Source organism: Protopterus annectens, chromosome 6.part0, assembly GCF_019279795.1.
Source record: "Protopterus annectens isolate FY-2018-M chromosome 6.part0, PAN1.0, whole genome shotgun sequence".
In the NCBI taxonomy this organism is placed as follows: domain Eukaryota; kingdom Metazoa; phylum Chordata; order Ceratodontiformes; family Protopteridae; genus Protopterus; species Protopterus annectens.
The window spans coordinates 1,012,978,578-1,013,004,232 of NC_056737.1; positions in this window are offsets into that span (position 1 = coordinate 1,012,978,578).

Consider the following 25,655-nt stretch of genomic DNA (forward strand, 5'->3'; position numbering starts at 1 on the left):
TGTACTCATGCTTATTGTACTACCCATGTCTGTGTACTCATGCTTATTATACTACCCATGCCTATGTACTCATGCTTATTATACTACCCATGTCTGTGTACTCATGCTTATTATACTACCCGAGTCTGTGTACTCTGCTTATTATACTAACTGTGACTGTGTACTCATGCTTATTATACTACCTATTTCTGTGTACTCATGCTTATTATACTACCCATGTCTGTGAACTCATGCTTATTGTACTACCCGTGTCTGTGTATTCATGCTTATTATACTGCCCATGTCTGTGTACTCATGCTTATTATACTGCCCATGTTTGTATAATCATGCATATTATACTACCCATGTCTGTGTACTCATGCTTATTATACTACCCATGTCTGTGTACTCATGCTTAAAATACTACCCATGCCTGTGTACTCATGCTTATTATAATACCCGTGTCTGTGTACTCCTGCTTAATATACAACCCGTGCCTGTGTACTCATGCTTATTATACTACCCATGTATGTGTACTCATGCTTATTATACTACCCATGTCTGTGCACTCATGCTTATTATACTACCCATGTCTGTGTACTCATGCTTATTATACTACCCATGTCTGTGTACTCATGCTTATTATACTACCCATGTCTGTGTACTCATGTTTATTATACTATCCATGTCTATGTACTCATGCTTATTATACTACCCATGTCTGTGTACTGATGCTTATTATACTACCCATGTCTGTGTACTCATGCTTATTATACTACCCATGTCTGTGTACTCATGCTTATTATACTACCCATGTCTGTGTACTCATGCTTATTATACTACCCATGTCTGTGTACTCATGCTTATTATACTACCCATGTCTGTGTACTCATGCTTATTATACTACCCATGTCTGTGTACTCATGCTTATTATACTACCCATGTCTGTGTACTCATGCTTATTATACTACCCATGTCTGTGTACTCATGCTTATTATACTACCCATGTCTGTGTACTCATGCTTATTATACTACCCATGTCTGTGTACTCATGCTTATTATACTACCCATGTCTGTGTACTCATGCTTATTATACTACCCATGTCTGTGTACTCATGCTTATTATACTACCCATGTCTGTGTACTCATGCTTATTATACTACCCATGTCTGTGTACTCATGCTTATTATACTACCCATGTCTGTGTACTCATGCTTATTATACTACCCATGTCTGGGTACTCATGCTTATTATACTACCCATGTCTGTGTACTCATGCTTATTATACTACCCATGTCTGTGTACTCATGCTTATTATACTACCCATGTCTGTGTACTCATGCTTATTATACTACCCATGTCTGTGTACTCATGCTTATTATACTACCCATGTCTGTGTACTCATGCTTATTATACTACCCATGTCTGTGTACTCATGCTTATTATACTACCCATGTCTGTGTACTCATGCTTATTATACTACCCATGTCTGTGTACTCATGCTTATTATACTACCCATGTCTGTGTACTCATGCTTATTATACTACCCATGTCTGTGTACTCATGCTTATTATACTACCCATGTCTGTGTACTCATGCTTATTATACTACCCATGTCTGTGTACTCATGCTTATTATACTACCCATGTCTGTGTACTCATGCTTATTATACTACCCATGTCTGTGTACTCATGCTTATTATACTACCCATGTCTGTGTACTCATGCTTATTATACTACCCATGTCTGTGTACTCATGCTTATTATACTACCCATGTCTGTGTACTCATGCTTATTATACTACCCATGTCTGTGTACTCATGCTTATTATACTACCCATGTGTACTCATGCTTATTATACTACCCATGTCTGTGTACTCATGCTTATTATACTACCCATGTCTGTGTACTCATGCTTATTATACTACCCATGTCTGTGTACTCATGCTTATTATACTACCCATGTCTGTGTACTCATGCTTATTATACTACCCATGTCTGTGTACTCATGCTTATTATACTACCCATGTCTGTGTACTCATGCTTATTATACTACCCATGTCTGTGTACTCATGCTTATTATACTACCCATGTCTGTGTACTCATGCTTATTATACTACCCATGTCTGTGTACTCATGCTTATTATACTACCCATGTCTGTGTACTCATGCTTATTATACTACCCATGTCTGTGTACTCATGCTTATTATACTACCCATGTCTGTGTACTCATGCTTATTATACTACCCATGTCTGTGTACTCATGCTTTTTATACTACCCATGTCTGTGTACTCATGCTTATTATACTACCCATGTCTGTGTACTCATGCTTATTATACTACCCATGTCTGTGTACTCATGCTTATTATACTACCCATGCCTGTGTACTTATGCTTATTATACTACCCGTGTCAGTGTACTGATGTTTTTTAAACTACCCATGTCTGTGTACTCATGCTTATTATACTACCCGTGTCTGTGTACTCATGCTTATTAAACTAACCATGTCTGTGTACTCATGCTTATTATACTACCCATGTCTGTGTACTCATGCTTATTATACTACCCATGTCTGTGTACTCATGCTTATTATACTACCCATGTCTGTGTACTCATGCTTATTATACTACCCATGTCTGTGTACTCATGCTTATTATACTACCCTTGTCTGTGTACTCATGCATGTTATACCACCCATGTCTGTGTACTCATGCTTATTGTACTAACCATGTCTGTGTACTCAGGCTTATTATACTACCCATGTCTGTGTACTCATGCTTATTATACTACCCATGTCTGTGTACTCATGCTTATTATACTACCCATGTCTGTGTACTCATGCTTATTATACTACCCACATCTGTGTACTTATGCTTATTATACTACCCATGTCTGTGTACACATGCTTATTATACTACCCATGTCTGTGTACTCATGCTTATTATACTACCCATGTCTGTGTACTCATGCTTATTATACTACCCATGTCTGTGTACTCATGCTTATTATACTACCCATGTCTGTGTACTCATGCTTATTATACTACCCATGTCTGTGTACTCATGCTTATTATACTACCCATGTCTGTGTACTCATGCTTATTATACTACCCATGTCTGCGTACTCATGCTTATTATACTACCCATGTCTGTGTACTCATGCTGATTATACTACCCATGTATGTGTACTCATGCTTATTATACTAGCCATGTCTGTGTACTCATGGTTATTGTACTACCCATGTCTGTGTACTCATGCTTATTATACTACCCATGTCTGTGTACTCATGCTTATTATACTACCCCTGTCTGTGTACTCATGCTTACTATACTACCCATGTCTGGGTACTCATGCTTATTATGCTACCCATGTCTGTGTACTCATGCTTATTATACTACCCATGTCTGTGTACTCATGCTTATTATACTACCCATGTCTGTGTACTCATGCTTATTATACTACCCATGTCTGTGTACTCATGCTTATTATACTACCCGTGTCTGTGTACTCATGCTTATTATACTACCCATGTCTGTGTACTCATGCTTATTATACTACCCATGGTTGTGTACTCATGCTTATTATACTACCCATGTCTGTGTACTCATGCTTATTATACTACCCATGTCTGTGTACTCATGCTTATTATACTACCCGTGTCTGTGTACTCATGCTTATTATACTACCCATGTCTGTGTACTCATGCTTATTATACTACCCATGTCTGTGTACTCATGCTTATTATACTACCCATGTCTGTGTACTCATGCTTATTATACTACCCATGTCTGTGTACTCATGCTTATTATACTACCCATGTCTGTGTACTCCTGCTTATTATACTACCCATGTCTGTGTACTCATGCTTATTATACTACCCATGTCTGTGTACTCATGCTTATTATACTACCCATGTCTGTGTACTCATGCTTATTATACTACCCATGTCTGTGTACTCATGCTTATTATACTACCCATGTCTGTGTACTCATGCTTATTATCCTACCCATGTCTGTGTACTCATGCTTATTATACTACCCATGTCTGTGTACTCATGCTTATTATACTACCCATGTCTGTGTACTCATGCTTATTATACTACCCATGCCTGTGTACTCATGCTTATTATACTACCCATGTCTGTGTGCTCATGCTTATTATACTACCCACGTCTGTGTACTCATGCTTATTATACTACCCATGACTGTGTATTCATGCTTAATATACTACCCGTGTCTGTGTACTCATGCTTATTATACTACCCATGTCTGTGTACTCATGCTTATTATACCCATGTCTGTGTACTCATGCTTATTATACTACCCATGTCTGTGTACTCATGCTTATTATACTACCCATGTCTGTGTACTCATGCTTATTATACTACCCATGTCTGTGTACTCATGCTTATTATACTACCCATGTCTGTGTACTCATGCTTATTATACTACCCATGTCTGTGTACTCATGCTTATTATACTACCCATGTCTGTGTACTCATGCTTATTATACTACCCATGTCTGTGTACTCATGCTTATTATACTACCCATGTCTGTGTACTCATGCTTATTATACTACCCATGTCTGTGTACTCATGCTTATTATACTACCCATGTCTGTGTACTCATGCTTATTATACTACCCATGTCTGTGTACTCATGCTTATTATACTACCCATGTCTGTGTACTCATGCTTATTATACTACCCATGTCTGTGTACTCATGCTTATTATACTACCCATGTCTGTGTAGTCATGCTTATTATACTACCCATGTCTGTGTAGTCATGCTTATTATACTACCCACATCTGTGTACTCATGCTTATTATACTTCCCATGTCTGTCTACTCATGCTTATTATACTACCCATGTCTGTGTACTCATGCTTATTTTTCTACCCATGTCTGTGTACTCATTCTTATTATACTACCCATGTCTGTGTACTCATGCTTATTATACTACCCATGTCTGTGTACTCATGCTTATTATACTACCCATGTCTGTGTACTCATGCTTATTATACTACCCATGTCTGTGTACTCATGCTTATTATACAACCCATGTCTGTGTACTCATGCTTATTGTACTACCCATGTCTGTGTACTCATGCTTATTATACTACCCATGTCTGTGTACTCATGCTTATTATACTACCCATGTCTGTGTAGTCATGCTTATTATACTACCCACGTCTGTGTACTCATGCTTATTATTCTACCCATGTCTGTGTACTCATGCTTATTATACTTCCCATGTCTGAGTACTCATGCTTATTATACTACCCATGTCTGTGTACTCATGCTTATTTTTCTACCCATGTCTGTGTACTCATTCTTATTATACTATCCATGTCTGTATACTCATTCTTATTATACTACCCATGTATGTGTACTCATGCTTATTATACTACCCATGTCTGTGTACTCATGCTTTTTTTACTACCTATGTCTGTGTACTCATGCTTATTATACTACCCCTGTCTGTGTACTCATGCTTATTATACTACCCATGTCTGTGTACTCATGCTTATTATACTACCCATGTCTGTGTAGTCATGCTTATTATACTACCCATGTCTGTGTAGTCATGCTTATTATACTACCCACATCTGTGTACTCATGCTTATTATACTTCCCATGTCTGTCTACTCATGCTTATTATACTACCCATGTCTGTGTACTCATGCTTATTTTTCTACCCATGTCTGTGTACTCATTCTTATTATACTACCCATGTCTGTGTACTCATGCTTATTATACTACCCATGTCTGTGTACTCATGCTTATTATACTACCTTTGTCTGTGTACTCATGCTTATTATACTACCCTTGTCTGTGTACTCATGCTTATTATACTACCCATGTCTGTGTACTCATGCTTATTATACTACCCATGTCTGTGTACTCATGCTTATTATACTACCCATGTCTGTGTACTCATGCTTATTATACTACCCATGTCTGTGTACTCATGCTTATTATACTACCCATGTCTGTGTACTCATGCTTATTATACTACCCATGTCTGTGTACTCATGCTTATTATACTACCCATGTCTGTGTACTCATGCTTATTATACTACCCATGTCTGTGTACTCATGCTTATTATACTACCCATGTCTGTGTAGTCATGCTTATTATACTACCCACGTCTGTGTACTCATGCTTATTATTCTACCCATGTCTGTGTACTCATGCTTATTATACTACCCATGTCTGTGTACTCATGCTTATTATACAACCCATGTCTGTGTACTCATGCTTATTATACTACCCATGTCTGTGTACTCATTCTTATTATACTATCCATGTCTGTATACTCATTCTTATTATACTACCCATGTATGTGTACTCATGCTTATTATACTACCCATGTGTGTGTACTCATGCTTATTATACTACCCATGTCTGTGTACTCATGCTTATTATACTACCCATGTGTGTGTACTCATGCTTATTATACTACCCATGTCTGTGTACTCATGCTTTTTGTACTTCCCGTGTCTGTGTACTCATGCTTATTATACTACCCACATCTGTGTACTCATGCTTATTATACTACCCATGTCTGTGTACTCATGCTTATTATACTACCCATGTCTGTGTACTCATGTTTATTATACTACCCATGTCTTTGTACTCATGCTTATTATACTACTCATGTCTGTGTACTCATGCTTATTATACTACCCATGTCTGTGTACTCATTCTTATTATACTACCCACGTCTATGTACTCGTGCTTATTATACTACCTATGTCTGTGGACTCATGCTTATTATACGACCCATGTCTGTGTACTCATGCTTATTATACTACCCATGTCTGTGTACTCATGCTTATTATACTATCCATGTCTGTTTACTCCTGCTTATTATACTACCCATGTCTGTGTAGTCATGCTTATTATACTACCCACGCCTGTGTACTCATACTTATTATACTACCCATGTCTGTGTACTCATGCTTATTAAACTACCCATGTTGGTGTACTCATGCTTAATATACTACCCGTGTCTGTATACTCATGCTTATTATACTACCCATGTCTGTGTACTCATGCTTATTATACTACCCATGTGTGTGTACTCATGCTTATTATACTACCCATGTCTGTGTACTCATGCTTATTATACTACCCAAGTCTGTGTACTCATGCTTATTATACTACCCATGTCTGTGTACTCATGCTTATTATACTACCCATGTCTGTACACACATGCTTATTATACTACGCTTGTCTGTGTACTCATGCTTATTATACTTCCAATGTCTGTGTACTCATGCTTATTATACTACCCATGTCTGTATACTCATGGTTATTATACTACCCATGTCTGTGTACTCATGCTTATTATACTACCCATGTCTGTGTACTCATGCTTATTATACTACCCATGTCTGTGTACTCATGCTTATTATACTACCCATGTCTGTGTACTCATGCTTATTATACTACCCATGTCTGTGTACTCATGCTTATTATACTACCTATGTCTGTGTACTCATGCTTATTATACTACCCATGTCTGTGTAGTCATGCTTATTATACTACCCACGTCTGTGTACTCATGCTTATTATACTACCCATGTCTGTGTACTCATGCTTATTATACTTCCCGTGTCTATGTACTCATGCTTATTATACTACCCATGTCTGTGTACTCATTCTTGTTATACTATCCCTGTCTGTATACTCATTCTTATTATACTACCCATGTATGTGTACTCATGCTTATTATACTACCCATGTGTGTGTACTCATGCTTATTATACTACCCACGCCTGTGTACTCATGCTTATTATACTACCCATGTCTGTGTACTCATGCTTATTATACTACCCATGTGTGTGTACTCATGCTTATTATACTACCCATGTCTGTGTACTCATGCTTATTATACTACCCAAGTCTGTGTACTCATGCTTATTATACTACTCATGTCTGTGTACTCATGCTTATTATACTACCCATGTCTGTGTACTTATGCTTATTATACTACCCATGTCTGTGTACTCATGCTTATTATACTACCCAAGTCTGTGTACTCATGCTTATTATACTACTCATGTCTGTGTACTCATGCTTATTATACTACCCATGTCTGTGTACTCATGCTTATTATACTACCCATGTATGTGTACTCATGCTTATTATACTCCCCATGTCTGTGTACCCATGCTTATTGTACTACCCATGTCTGTGTATTCATGCTTATTATACTACCCATGTCTATGCACTCATGCTTATTATACTACCCATGTCTGTGTACTCATGCTTATTATACTACCCATGTCTGTGTACTCATGCTTATTATACTACCCATGTCTGTGTACTCATGCTTATTATACTACCCATGTCTGTGTACTCATGTTTATTATACTACCCATGTCTGTGTACTCATGCTTATTTTACTACCCATGTCTGTGTACTCATGCTTATTATACTACCCATGTCTGTGTACTCATGCTTATTATACTACCCATGTCTGTGTACTCATGCTTATTATACTACCCATGTCTGTGTACTCATGCTTATTATACTACCCATGTCTGTGTACTCATGCTTATTATACTACCCATGTCTGTGTACTCATGATTATTATACTACCCTTGTCTGCGTACTCATGCTTATTATACTACCCATGTCTGTGTACTCATGCTTATTATACTACCCATGTCTGTGAACTGATGCTTATTTTACTACCCATGTCTGTGTACTCATGCTTATTATACTACCCATGTCTGTGTACTCATGCTTATTATACTACCCATGTCTGTGTACTCATGCTTATTATACTACCCATGTCTGTATACTCATGCTTATTATACTACCCATGTCTGTGTACTCATGCTTATTATACTACCCATGTCTGTGTACTCATGCTTATTATACTACCCATGTCTGTGTACTCATGCTTATTGTACTACCCATGTCTGTGTACTCATGCTTATTATACTACCCATGTCTGTGTACTCATGCTTATTATACTACCCATGTCTGTGTACTCATGCTTATTATACTACCCGTGTCTGTGTACTCATGCTTATTATACTACCCATGTCTGTGTACTCATGCTTATTATACTACCCATGTCTGTGTACTCATGCTTATTATACTACCCATGTCTATGTACTCATGCTTATTATACTACCCATGTCTGTGTACTCATGCTTATTATACTACCCATGTCTGTGTACTCATGCTTATTATACTACCCATGTCTGTGTACTCATGCTTATTATACTACCCATGTCTGTGTACTCATGCTTATTATACTACCCATGTCTGTGTACTCATGCTTATTATACTACCCATGTCTGTGTACTCATGCTTATTATACTACCCATGTCTGTGTACTAATGCTTATTATACAACTCATGTCTGTGTACTCATGCTTATTATACTACCCATGTCTGTGTACTCATGCTTATTATACTACCCATGTCTGTGTACTCATGCTTATTATACTACCCGTGTCTGTGTACTCATGCTTATTATACTACCCATGTCTGTGTACTCATGCTTATTATACTACCCATGTCTGTGTACTCATGCTTATTATACTACCCATGTCTGTGTACTCATGCTTATTATACTACCCATGTCTGTGTACTCATGCTTATTATACTACCCATGTCTGTGTACTCATGCTTATTATACTACCCATGTCTGTGTACTCATGCTTATTATACTACCTGTGTCTGTGTACTCATGCTTATTATACTACCCATGTCTGTGTACTCATGCTTATTATACTACCCATGTCTGTGTACTCATGCTTATTATACTACCCATGTCTGTGTACTCATGCTTATTATACTACCCATGTCTGTGTACTCATGCTTATTATACTACCCATGTGTGTGTACTCATGCTTATTATACTACCCATGTCTGTGTACTCATGCTTATTATACTACCCAAGTCTGTGTACTCATGCTTATTATACTACTCATGTCTGTGTACTCATGCTTATTATACTACCCATGTCTGTGTACTCATGCTTATTATACTACCCATGTCTGTGTACTCATGCTTACTATACTACCCATGTCTGTGTACTCATGCTTATTATACTAGCCGTGTCTGTGTACTCATGCTTATTATACTACCCATGTCTGTGTACTCATGCTTATTATACTACCCATGTCTGTGTACTCATGCTTATTATACTACCCATGTCTGTGTAATCATACTTATTATACTACCCATGTCTGTGTACTCATGCTTATTATACTACCCATGTCTGTGTACTCATGCTTATTATACTACCCATGTCTGTGTACTCATGCTTATTATACTACCCATGTCTGTGTACTCATGCTTATTATACTACTGATGTCTGTGTACTCATGCTTATTATACTACCCATGTCTGTGTACTCATGATTATCATACTACCCATTTCTGTGTACTCATGCTTATTATAGTACCCATGTCTGTGTACTCATGCTTATTATACTACCCATGTCTGTGCACTCATGCTTATTATACTACCCATGTCTGTGTACTCATGCTTATTATACTACCCATGTCTGTGTACTCATGCTTATTATACTACCCATGTCTGTGTACTCATGCTTATTATACTACCCATGTCTGTGTACTCAAACTTATTATACTACCCATTTCTGTGTACTCATGCTTATTATACTACCCATGTCTGTGTACTCATGCTTATTATACTACCCATGTCTGTGTACTCATGCTTATTATACTACCCGTGTCTGTGTACTCATGCTTATTATACTACCCATGTCTGTGTACTCATGCTTATTATACTACCCATGTCTGTGTACTCATGCTTATTATACTACCCATGTATGTGTACCCACGCTTATTATACTACCCATGTCTGTGTACTCATGCTTATTATACTACCCATGTCTGTGTACTCATGCTTATTATACTACCCATGTCTGTGTACTCATGCTTATTATACTACCCATGTCTGTGTACTCATGCTTATTATACTACCCATGTCTGTGTACTCATGCTTATTATACTACCCATGTCTGTGTACTCATGCTTATTATACTACCCGTGTCTGTGTACTCATGCTTATTATACTACCCATGTCTGTGTACTCATGCTTATTATACTACCCATGTCTGTGTACTCATGCTTATTATACTACCCATGTCTGTGTACTCATGCTTATTATACTACCCATGTCTGTGTACTCATGCTTATTATACTACCCATGTCTGTGTACTCATGCTTATTATACTACCAATGTCTGTGTACTCATGCTTATTATACTACCCATGTCTGTGTACTCATGCTTATTATACTACCCATGTCTGTGTACTCATGCTTATTATACTACCCATGTCTGTGTACTCATGCTTATTATACTACCCATGTCTGTGTACTCATGCTTATTATACTACCCATGTCTGTGTACTCATGCTTATTATACTACCCATGTCTGTGTACTCATGCTTATTATACTACCCATGTCTGTGTACTCATGTTTATTATACTAGCCATGTCTGTGTACTCATGCTTATTATACTACCCATGTCTGTGTACTCATGCTTATTATTCTACCCATGTCTGTGTACTCATGTTTATTATACTACCCATGTCTGTGTACTCATGCTTATTATACTACCCATGTCTGTGTACTCATGCTTATTATACTACCCATGTCTGTGTACTCATGCTTATTATACTACCCATGTCTGTGTACTGATGCTTATTATACTACCCATGTCTGTGTACTCATGCTTATTATACTACCCACGTCTTTGTACTCATGCTTATTATACTACCCATGTCTGTGTACTCATGCTTATTATACTACCCATGTCTGTGTACTCATGCTTATTATACTACCCATGTCTGTGTACTCATGCTTATTATACTACCCATGTCTGTGTACTCATGCTTATTATACTACCCATGTCTGTGTACTCATGCTTATTATACTACCCATGTCTGTGTACTCATGCTTATTATACTACCCATGTCTGTGTACTCATGCTTATTATACTACCCATGTCTGTGTACTCATGCTTATTATACTACCCATGTCTGTGTACTCATGCTTATTATACTACCCATGTCTGTGTAGTCATGCTTATTATACTACCCATGTCTGTGTACTCATGCTTATTATACTACCCATGTCTGTGTACTCATGCTTATTATACTACCCATGTCTGTGTACTCATGCTTATTATACTACCCGTGTCTGTGTACTCATGCTTATTATACTACCCATGTCTGTGTACTCATGCTTATTATACTACCCATGTCTGTGTACTCATAGTTATTGTACTACCCATGCCTGTGTACTCATGCTTATTATACTACCTGTACGCATGCTTATTATACTACCCATGTCTCTGTACTCATGCTTATTATACTACCCATGTCTGTGTACTCATGCTTATTATACTACCCATGTCTGTGTACTCATGCTTATTATACTACCCATGTCTGTGTACTCATGCTTATTATACTACCCATGTCTGTGTACTCATGCTTATTATACTACCCATGTCTGTGTACTCATGCTTATTATACTACCCATGTCTGTGTACTCATGCTTATTATACTACCCATGTCTGTGTACTCATGCTTATTATACTACCCATGTCTGTGTACTCATGCTTATTATACTACCCATGTCTGTGTACTCATGCTTATTATACTACCCGTGTCTGTGTACTCATGCTTATTATACTACCCATGTCTGTGTACTCATGCTTATTATACTACCCATGTCTGTGTACTCATGCTTATTATACTACCCGTGTCTGTGTACTCATGCTTATTATACTACCTGTGTCTGTGTACTCATGCTTATTATACTACCCGTGTCTGTGTACTCATGCTTATTATACTACCCATGTCTGTGTACTCATGCTTATTATACTACCCATGTCTGTGTACTCATGCTTATTATACTACCCATGTCTGTGTACTCATGCTTATTATACTACCCATGTCTGTGTACTCATGCTTATTATACTACCCATGTCTGTGTACTCATGCTTATTATACTACCCATGTCTGTGTACTCATGCTTATTATACTACCCATGTCTGTGTACTCATGCTTATTATACTACCCATGTCTGTGTACTCATGCTTATTATACTACCCATGTCTGTGTACTCATGCTTATTATACTACCCATGTCTGTGTACTCATGCTTATTATACTACCCATGTCTGTGTACTCATGCTTATTATACTACCTGTGTCTGTGTACTCATGCTTATTATACTACCCATGTCTGTGTACTCATGCTTATTATACTACCCATGTCTGTGTACTCATGCTTATTATACTACCCGTGTCTGTGTACTCATGCTTATTATACTACCCATGTCTGTGTACTCATGCTTATTATACTACCCGTGTCTGTGTACTCATGCTTATTATACTACCCGTGTCTGTGTACTCATGCTTATTATACTACCCATGTCTGTGTACTCATGCTTATTATACTACCCATGTCTGTGTACTCATGCTTATTATACTAATCATGTCTGTGTACTCATGCTTATTATACTACCCATGTCTGTGTACTCATGCTTATTATACTACCCATGTCTGTGTACTCATGCTTATTATACTACCCATGTCTGTGTACTCATGCTTATTATACTACCCATGTCTGTGTACTCATGCTTATTATACTATTCATGTCTGTGTACTCATGCTTATTATACTACCCATGTCTGTGTACTCATGCTTATTATACTACCCATGTCTGTGTACTCATGCTTATTATACTATCCATGTCTGTGTACTCATGCTTATTATACTACCCATGTCTGTGTACTCATGCTTATTATACTACCTGTGTCTGTGTACTCATGCTTATTATACTACCTGTGTATGTGTACTCATGCTTATTATACTACCTGTGTCTGTGTACTCATGCTTATTATACTACCCGTGTCTGTGTACTCATGCTTATTATACTACCCATGTCTGTGTACTGATGCTTATTATACTAATCATGTCTGTGTACTCATGCTTATTATACTACCCGTGTCTGTGTACTCATGCTTATTATACTTCCCATGTCTGTGTACTCATGCTTATTATACTACCTGTGTCTGTGTACTCATGCTTATTATACTACCCATGTCTGTGTACTCATGCTTATTATACTATCCATGTCTCTGTACTCATGCTTATTATACTACCCATGTCTGTGTACTCATGCTTATTATACTACCCATGTCTGTGTACTCTTGCTTATTATACTACCCGTGTCTGTGTACTCATGCTTAATATACTACCCGTGTCAGTGTACTCATGCTTATTATACTACCCATGTCTGTGTACTCATGCTTATTATACTGCCCGTGTCTGTGTACTCATGCTTATTATACTAACCGTGTCTGTGTACTCATGCTTATTACACTACCTGTGTCTGTGTACTCATGCTTATTATACTACCTGTGTCTGTGTACTTATGCTTATTATACTACCTGTGTCTGTGTACTTATGCTTATTATACTACCCGTGTCTGTGTACTCATGCTTATTATACTACCTGTGTCTGTGTACTTATGCTTATTATACTACCCGTGTCTGTGTACTCATGCTTATTATACTACCCATGTCTCTGTACTGATGCTTATTATACTAATCATGTCTGTGTACTCATGCTTATTATACTACCCGTGTCTGTGTACTCATGCTTATTATACTACCCATGTCTGTGTACTCATGCTTATTATACTACGTGTTTCTGTGTACTCATGCTTATTATACTACCCGTGTCTGTGTACTCATGCTTATTATACTAATCATGTCTCTGTACTAGTGCTTATTATACTACCTGTGTCTGTGTACTCATGCTTATTATACTACCCATGTCTGTGTACTCATGCTTATTATACTATCCATGTCTCTGTACTCATGCTTATTATACTACCCATGTCTGTGTACTCATGCTTATTATACTACCCATGTCTGTGTACTCGTGCTTATTATACTATTCATGTCTGTGTACTCATGCTTATTATACTACCCGTGTCTGTGTACTCATGCTTATTATACTACCCATGTCTGTGTACTCAAGCTTATTATTCTACCCGTGTCTGTGTACTCATGCTTATTATATGTACAGGTTCACTATATAATTTTGAAATATTGAAATACCGAATTTCAGTATTTTGAACTTACATAGCCGAACACACAAAACACCGAAACCCTAAAACCGCGAAATTCAAAATCCCGATGGTACACTACAGATACAGCACACACAAACACATACACACAACTTCCCCCCAACTCAAACATAATATCCTACACTACAGATAAGCAGAGGAGACAGCCCCCATGCACCCCCCCTTGTGGGAGTCAAGTGCCCCCACACCCACCCTACTTATATATACTAACTCCAAGATTGCACAATGAGACACACACAGGTAACACTCCCATGCATTGTACACACCTTCTCACACACACATCACAGTCAAAACATACCCATTGACATACACTAAAGCCCCTAACCAACACACATACATACATACCCTTACTCACATCTTACTAGAGGTTTCTTAGTTTCATAGTATAGTACTAGGCTATCTGCCCTAGGGCATTTATAAGCCTAGCCAAAGTGTATGTGGCTTTTGCCACCCCATGTAATGATACAAAAGTGTACAATTTAAATTAAATTTAGTTTACTGTGCCTCTGTCTAGCAATGACACAGAGATGACCCCCGGGGTAAATCTATGATCACCCATCCATTCGTCCAGATTTCTCTTGAAGAGAGTCAGTGAGGGGCTCTGCCTAACATGGACAGGTAACCTGTTCCAGAGTGTGGGAAGCCTCTGGGTTATGAATCTGTCCCTCCAACATGTCTTATTCATATTTGTGCTGACGTTTAGATCTTTAGCTCTTGTGGCTCTGATGGATTTGGAGTTTTTGAGGTGGAGCATGTCCATTATATCTGAATTTGACATGGCCTTGTACGTAAGGCACAGATCACCTCTGAGCAGGCAGTATGCTACTGAATAGAGCTGGAGCTTTTTCAGTCTGGCACCATATGACATATGCTGGAGACCCTTGATCCTCTTGGTAAAGTACTTTTGGGGTCTCTCTAGCTGCTGCAGGTGCCGGGTGAGGCACATACCAAATGGGGCATTGTACTCAATCATAGGCCTGATAAGGGAGGAATATAAGGGTACAATGACATCCTTTGATCTGGATGTGAATCCCTTCATGATAAGGTGGGCAAGGTAGAAGGTCTTTCTAACCACTTTGGCGACGTGGGTGTCAAATGAGAGGTCAATGTCAACTTGGGTCCCCAGGTCTCTGATTGCTTTTTCCATACTTAATGGATTACCACCTATGTGGTAATTTGTGGATACTTTGTTTTTTCCAAAGGGGATGACTATACATTGTTTGGCATTTAGTTTAAAGCCATGGCTCTGGCACCAGTCGTCTGTTTCTGTGAGGCCCTTCTGGAGGATGCATGTGTCAGCTGGTGTGTCGACTATGGCTCCTAGTTTGCAGTTGTCTGCAAATTTTGTCAGCCACAACCCCCCCTATGTTTGCCTGCACATCTGAGAAATAAATGCCAAACAAGAGGGGTCCCAAGACAGAGCCCTGTGGGACTCCACTTGTGACTGTCTTAGAGTCTGACATAGCTCCAGCTATTCTGACTTTGTGGGTTCTGTCCTTTAGCCAGTTTGCAACCCATCTTGTGACAAACGGGTTTACATTTAAGCTGTTGAGCTTGTCTATGATGCCTGAGTGGGGTATTGTGTCGAAGGCTTTTGCCAGATCCAGGTAGGCTGTATGAACTGCTTTGCTTTCATCGATGGCTCTAGTGACTGTTTCAAAAAAGTCCACCAGGTTCAAAAGGCAGGATCTGCCTTTTACAAAGCTGAACTGGGTAGGGTCAATTGTCTGTAGGTCCCCAATGTCTTTGTTTATGAGTTCCATAATGATGGTGCTTTACCAGAAAGGCTCATCCAGACTCTGCTACACTTTGCTGTGAAGGAAAGGTTAGTTTGCTGTTATTTTTTGTATTTCTGTATTGCCTTTCTATATTTTGAATGCTGTAGTTTGTTTTCTTTACCTTGTGTTTTGCTTGCATTCTGTTTTAACAGCATATTAAAACTTCAAAAGAGACCACAGCTCTCTCTGTTCTGAGTCAGGCAGAATTTTTTCCCTACCTCCCACCCATTTAAGTTGTCTTGTTAAATACCACTGTCTTTCTAGTTGCCCGCCTCTTATGTTAATCTGACCATATATCTCATTTCTCTCTACTTTCACTGGCTTATGTGAGTATTCACAAAACCATCACTTTTGAAATCCCACCCCTTCAATTATTTAAATTTATTGGCCATCCTACAGTATTTCATAGTACCAAAATACAAAAGTAACCACCCCTTTCAGTCCATCTTGCTGTTTTAAAAATAGTAACTCTCCACTAAACCTTAACTTTTTAAACAGGTAAAACTCAATTTACCTACTTTCATATCTAACTTCTCTAGTGCACACTGCAGAGTGCATTCTTTTCAATCTTACCTTTAAGCATCCCTGTTACTAGCACTTTCTCTAATACCTAAAAGATCATCTCTACTTGACTCCAAGTAGACTTTTCTCTATCTGTTAAACCTAGCACTTGCTCCTACAGTACTTATTACCTTGATATGGCACTCTTATAGATAGCACCCCAAAAAAGCAAACCTCCATTTCTCGGTCACCCACGCCCCCGAATCTCTTTTAAAGTTTTTGTCTAGTCCTTCTAGCATGTCGAGGATCATTTGCTAGTGTCCTCTCCTGCTCAGCTGGTGAACCTGGGAATATTGAGGCAATGTTACAATTGCCTCATGTACACAGACAACCCTCTCCTCCTCCCACAAAACACAAATACATGCGAGAGATGCAACTATACGGCCAAACTGGAGGCTGAGCTCTCAACATAGGACTGGCAAGACCAGTCAGGAGGAGAAGGTTACCACACACACTATAGACCCAGTCTCACATAGTACCATCACAACCTCAAATCATACACATAAACACACAAAGACATACTGGCGGCTCTGATCAAAAATCTACCAAAACAGCAGAGGCTACCAAAGCAGACACCCAAACAACCACCACCTCAGAACACAACACCTGCAACACATAGACCTCACAGTCAGAGTGTCAAACAGTCACAGCCCTTAAGGCCAAACACAATGCCAGACACACTAGTCATTGGTGACTCCATAGTCAGACACACTGACGTCCCGCTCACCAGACTGAGTAAGGAGAAGGTCACAGTAAGCTGCCTGTCGGGCGCTAGAATCCGCCACATAACGCAAGCACTCAGGTCTCTCAACAGCAGGTACAAATACGACTCAGTCATTGTCCACGCTGGTGTAAAGGACCTGAGATGTACCTCCTTGGACTACATGAAAAGAGACATTGAGGAGCTCTCTGATTATGTAGCCCAGGCAGGTATGACCCTGACCTTGAGCAGTATCCTACCTTCACCAAGAATGATGCCACAATACAGAGATAAGATGATCAGCTTTAACTATTGGCTTAAACTCTGGTGTCATTCAAAGGGGATCCAATGTCTGTCTGCCTGGGATGACATGCTGGACAAGCCACGCTGCTTCGCAAGGGACGGCTTGCACCTGTCACCCCTGGGATTCGGGATATTGGCAAAGGCTCATGCCACCCCATAGTGCCTTTTTAGGCAAGGCTCAAATTCTAAACCTACCTCCCTAGAACACAAAAAGGAAAAAACTAAGGGTAATGCTGCTCAATGCCAGAAGTCTAAATCTCAAAATGCACGCACTCGAGGCCCTTCTCAGTATGGAGAACATCGATGTCTGTGCAGTGACAGAAACCTGGTTCAAGGCTCCTGAGAGCACCCCAGCACTATCAGGTTTTACCTCTTATCATGCATTCCGCCCCAAAATCCGGACAATACCAAGAAAGGAGGGGGGGTATCCATATTCATCAAGGACACCCACACCTCAAGACAGGTGGCAACGCACGATGCATCGGAGACCATCCAGGTGCAATTAACCATAGGCAAGACTGCTCTGCAAATTGTAGCATGTTACAGGCCACCCTCACAAACTCAGGAACCTCACATGGCCTTCCTGAAAACACTAGAAGGGATAAATGTATCACCAAACACCATCATACTAGGTGACTTCAATTACCCTAATATAGACTGGGAACACTACTCAAGCCCAAACACCCTAGCCCAAAAGTTCCTGGAATTCATAAACTCAAATGCCATGGAACAACTAGTCACCATCCCCACAAGAGGAGAAAACATACTTGATCTCATCATCACGAACATGGGAGCACAATGTTCAACACCGGAAGTATACCCTCACTGGTGAGATCAGATCACAAACTAATCTCGCTGGAGGTCCTCATCCCACCCCACCTGAAATAAAAAGACCACAGTAAAGAACTTCGAAAGCCGACTTCACACTTCTAAAGACTAGTGTGGTCTCCTTTAAGGCCCCCGAGCCGGCGGAAAACAGTACTCAAGCCGCAGAATCACTTACAAATGCCTTCTACCAGCACCTGCAGGACTGCATGGATAAGGCAATCCCAAGCAAAACAAAGACTCTTTGTACCAAAGGCAAGCATCCAGTCTGGTGGACCCCAGCCATAAACAAACTCTACAACAAAAGGAGGAAGCTACTACAAGATAGAGCAAAATCCTTAAAAGGTAAAACACCCTTGATCACTATAAGTAAAACTAAGAGCTCTCATAAAATCATCCAAAGCAAATTTTGAGAGAAAAATAGCTAAAGACTCAAAAGACAATCATAAGGCCTTCTTTAGCTATGTTAGAAACCTGGGAGGAAACTCCCAGATATGCTCAGAACTAGTTCAAAATGATGTGAAGATTACTGATCCTACAGACATTGCCAACATACTGGCTGACAGGTTCAGTGCAAACTTCTCCCAAAAGGAGAGATATCTATACCAAGTGATTGCAGTCCCCAAACATCTCCAACGCCCAAGTGAGAACTGCTCTCTCCAAAGCAAAAACACAGCATCCATGGGACCTGATGGTGTCCCCGGCTGTGTGCTCCACTAACTCAACGAGGAATTAAACCCACAGCTAGGACAGCTCTTTAATCATAGTCTTACCTCTGGATACGCACCAGGAGTGGCGCACTGCAACTGTGGTCCCACTTCACAAAGGCGGTGCCTCCACCGACCCTGGAAATTACCGCCCATTAGCTTGACAAGCCTTATCTGCAAAGCCATGGAGAGGATCATAATGGACCTCATAAATAAAGACATAGGGAATTTGCAGACTTTGGATCCATCCCAGTTTGGCTTTGTCAAAGGCAGATCATGCCTTCTAAACTTGGTTGACTTTTTCAAACAGTCACCAAAGCCATTGATGAGGGAAAGGCAGTCCATACAGCCTACCTCGATCTGGCGAAGGCCTTCGATACAATACCCCACTCGGGTATCATTGAAAAACTCATCAGCTTAAATGTTAACCCATACATCACAAGATGGGTTGCAAACTGGCTGAGTGACAGAACCCACAGGGTCAGAGTTGCTGGCGCCATGTCAGACTCAAAGCCTGTCACAAGTGGTGTGCCACAGGGCTCAGTCCTGGGCCCACTCTTGTTTGGCATCTACTTTTCAAGTACAAGCAAACACAGGAGGGTTATGGCTGACAAAGTTTGCAGATGACTGCAAACTGGCCATAGTAGAAAACACATCTGACACAGATATCCTTCAGAAGGGTCTCACAGAAACGGATAACTGGTGCCAGAGCCATGGCCTAAAGTTAAATGCCAAAAATGCATAGTCATACCCTTCGGGAAAACAAGGTTACCCCTAGCTACCAAATAGGTGGCAATCCACTGAGCACAGAAGAAGTTATCAGGGACCTGGGGACCCAGGTTGATAGTAGTCTGTCATTCGACACCCATGTAGCTAAAGTAGTTAGGAAGACCTTCTACATTGCCCACCTTATCATGAAGGGATTCTCATCTAGATCAAGGGAGGTCATAGTCTCCCTATACTCATCACTCATCAGACCAATGATTGAGTACAATGCCCCATTCGGAATGTATCTGACCCGACACTTGCAGCAGCTGGAGAGGCCACAAAAGTTCCTCACCAAAAGGATAAAGGGTCTCAAACATCTGTCCTATGCTGCCCGACTGAAAGAACTCCAGCTCTATTCAGTCGCTTACCGCTTGCTCAGAGGTGACCTTTGCCTAACATACAAGGCCATGTCAAACCCAGATTTGATGAATATGCTTCACCTCAAAAATCTAGATCCGTCAGAGCCACAAGGGCGGGAGACTTAAACCTCGACACGGCTATTAATAGGACGTGCTGGAAGGATAGATTCATCACCCAAAGACTCCCTATGCTGTGGAATAAAATCCCAGTATATGTGAGGCAGAGCACCTCGCTGGCCTTGTTCAAGAGAAATCTTGACCAATGGATGGGAGATCGCAGATATACCCCAGGGATTACCTCAGTGTCACTGCTCGACAGAGGCACAGCAAAATAATGGGTATAGTTCCCCATACTAAAGGGGTGGCGTAAGCCACAAAACTATGGGCTAGGCTTGTAAATGCCCTCGGGCAGATAGCCTAGTATGAACCTATGAACCTATGAACCTATCCTTTCCATAGCTTTGCAGACCAGGCTGGTCAAGCTTATGGGGTGATAGTTTCCGGGGTCTGTAGAGGTGCCACCTTTGTGGAGTGGGACCACTGTAGCTGTACGCCAGTGTTCAGGGACGTATCCTGTAGCAAGGCTAAAATTAAACAGCGTTCTTATGTGTGGGTTTAGCTCCTCTAGGAGTTCACGTAGCACGCAACCCGGGACACCGTCAGGTTCCATGGATGCTGTATTTTTAGCTTTGCTGAAGGCAGCTCTCACCTGGACATCTGAGATTTCAGGGAGGTTGCATTCAGCTGAGATATTTATTTCATCTTTTGGGGGAGAGGAAGGGGAGAAATTTGCACTGAACCTGTCTGCCAGTATGTTGGCAATATCTGTGGGTTCAGTGTATTTTTTGCCATTATGAACTAACTCTGCGTATATCTGAGGGTTTCCATGGGTTTCTAACATAACTGAAGAAGGCCTTGTGATTGTCTTTAGTGTCCTTAGCGATTTTTCTCTCGAAGTTAGCCTTTGATGATTTTATTAGTGAACGTAGTTTTTTGCTAGTGCTGATCAGGGATGCCTTCCCTTTATGGGATTTTTCTCTGTCTTGCAGTAGTTTCCTTCTCTTGTTATAAAGTTTGTTTATGGCTGGGGTCCACCAGATAGGATGCCTGCCTTTGGTGGAAAGGGTCTTGGTTTTATTTGGAATTGCATGATCCATGCATTCTTGGAGTTGCCCGTAGAAAGCATTTGTGAAGGATTCAGCAGTGTGGGATGTGGTTTCCACTGGCCCAGGGGGCTTGAAAGATACCCTTTCAGTCCTAAGAAGTGTAAAGTCAGCTTTTGAGAAGTTTCTCACTGTGGTCTTTTGTGCTGGGGGTGGAGGTGGGATATGAATATCTAGGGTTATTAGTTTATGGTCTGATCTCACTAGTGAGGGGTATACTTCTGTTGTTGAGCATTTTGTCCCCATGTTTGTGATGATCAGGTCAAGTATATTATTTCCCCTTGTAGGGGAGGTGACTAGTTGTTCCATCGCATTTGAGTTGATGAATTCCAGGAACCTTTGGGCTAGGGTGTTGGGGCTTGAGTAATGCACCCAGTCTATGTTTGGGTAGTTGAATTCTCCCAATATGATGGTATTTGGTGAGACATTCATATCCTCCAGTGTCTTCAGGAAGGCTGAATGGAGTTCCTGAGATTGTGAGGGTGGTCTGTAGCATGCTACAATTTGTATAGCAGTTTTGCCTATGGTTAGTTGCACATGGATGGTCTCCGATGCTTCATGCATTGCCACTAACCTGGAGGTGTGGGTGTCTTTAATGAATATGGACACTCCCCCTCCTTTTGTGGTTTGGCCCAGATTTTGAGGCTGAAAAGTATGATACGAGGTATAACCTGGTAGGGCTGGGGTGCTCTCAGGAGCCTTGAACCAGGTTTCAGTTACTGCACAGACATCGATGCTCTCCATACTGAGGAGTGCCTCGAGAGCCTGCATCTTGAAATTTAGACTTCTGGCGTTGAGCAGCATTACCCTTAGTTTTTTCCTTTATTGTTTTCTAAGGTGGTGGGTTTGTTTTTTGAGCCTTGCCTAAAAAAGGCACTATGGGGGTGGCAAGAGCCTTAGCCAATATCTGGAAGCCCAGTGGTGACAGGTGCAAGCCATCCCTTGCGAAGCAGCGTGGCTTGTCCAGCATGTCATCCCAAGCAGACAGACATTGGATCCCCCTAGAATGACACCAGTAATTGAGCCAATTATTAAAGCTGATCATCTTGTCTTTGTATTGTGGCATCATTCTTGGTGAGGGCAAGATGCTGCTCAGGGCCTGGGTCATACCGGCCTGGGCTACATAATCAGAGAGCTCCTCTATGTCTCTTTTCATGTAGTCCAAGGAGGTACATCTCAGGTCATTCACGCCTGCATGTACAATGATGGAGTCATATTTGTAATTGCTTTGGAGTGACCTGAGTGCTTGTGTTATGTGGTGGATCCTAGCTCCCGGCAGGCAGCTCACCGTTACCCTCTCTTTGTTCAGCCTGGTAAGTGGGACGTTAGTGTGTCTGACTATAGAGTCACCTACTACTAGTGTATCAGGCATGGTGTTTCGCCTTAAGGGCTGTGATTGTTTGGCACACTGACTTTGTGTACTATGTGTTGCTTATGCAGAGTTTTGTGGTGGTGTTTTCTTGGATGTCTGCTTTGGGAGCCTCTGTTGTTTCGGTAAGTTTTTTATTAGAGCCTCCGAGTATGTCTTTGTGTTACTATGTGTTTGGTTTGCAGTTGTGGTTGGTTTATGTGAGACTGGGTTTGTTGTGTGTGTGGTTACCTTCTCCGCCTGTCTGGTCTTGCTAGTCCTGTGTTGAGAGAGTTCAGCCACCAGTTTGGCTATATAGTTGCATCTCTCACATGTGTTTGTATTTGTTGGGAGGAGGAGAGGGTTGTCTGTGTACATGAGACAATTGTAACATTGTCTCAGGATTCCCAGATTAACCAGCTGAACTGGAGAGGACGTCAATAATATACCACTCAACATGCCAGAATAGTATAAGGGGGTGATGTGTAACTGGGTCAGAGAGAGGACTTTGAAGGGAAGTGGGTATTAGCACAGGTTGTAGGTGGATGTAGTGCTTACGTTAGTTTAAGGGTGCTTCACTTAAAAGAAAGGTTTTAGGAGCAAGTGCTAGGATTATGATAAAGCGAATAGACTGATTTTGTTGAAAGTAGAGCTTTCTTAAGGGAAAAATTGAAGTGCAGACTTGGCTGAGCCAGGAATAGTTTAAGCCTGTTTAACTGGCGCTGCGCTATGCACGCAATCATGCAAAGCCGCGCAAACGCAAATTTTAAACAGGGAACTTCAAAAGAGCTGGAAATGTTTGTTGCTGGGCAGAAGTGTGGCTGGTGGAGACAGGGTGATTATGGCAGTTTTAAGCAGTTGTAAGTGGGTTTGTGTGATGGTAAGCAGTGCCAACACACAGTTAAATGGGAAACTGCTTAATTTGTGTAGGCATTGCTTAGCATTGCCCAAACTCACTTACTGCTGCTTACAGCTGCTTACTGATGCTTACTCCCATTTACCCCCCACACTAATTTCTTTAAAAGAAAAGAAAAAAGGGGTGATAGGAAAGTGGTGAAAAAGGGGGCACACAGAGGGAAAAAACAATATGAAAGATAGCTAGGGATCTGCAGGACGGGTGTAGAGAAGGCCCATAGCTGTCCATTTCTGATACAGCAGCAGCTGTGCATTTGTACAGAATTTGTAGGTGAATTTGGACACTCAAACCCCTGAGAGAGGGGTGAAGACAACAGTAGTGTGTTGTTAAGCCAATTAGACCAGATTACATGTGTCCAGTGGAAATGTGTGTGAAATGGACAGCTTTGTATGGGGCAACATTTTTTGTGTGAACAGATCCCCCCTTCTTTTTTGTTTTTTTATAAGGTAAGAGTGGGATGTTGGGGAAGGATAGTAGGTATATTTGGGGAGGTAGGTTGGGTAGGAAGACAGACAAGACAGACAAGACAGCAGACAGGGGTGGTATATGACACATGTGAGGGGTAAATACCTTGGATGGGGAGGGTGGTATGGAATCGGATGCCCACGAGCCCCCAAATGGATACAGTGGGACTGAGGTCCCCACCCATGGGCAGTCACCACTGCACCTTCATGGCCCCAAAAGTGGCTGTGCTGAGGGATGAGCAAGAGGGGCAGGCTGACCCTCAAGATGTACCACACGCCCCTTAAGCTGGCATAGCTGATCTCCAACCTTCTTTTGAAGCTCACTACTCACCAATCCCAGGACCTGACGATGGGTGATGGTGCCTGTCCACGCTCACTCCCAGGGTGGGGACGGGCTCCATCCCCTGAGGTGGTTCCACCCAAATGTGGTGCAGGACCTGTGGACAAGGAGGTCCTGGGTTGGATGCCAGATGTGCTGGGGCCCAGTGCTACGCCCAGTATTTGGCGGGACAGGCGGATCCACTGGGATCAACCTTCCCAGATGTGCTATGGTGTTGAGGTTTTACAACATATGTTAGTTAGTCATGAACAACACATTCCGGGATTAGTTATAACAGCAT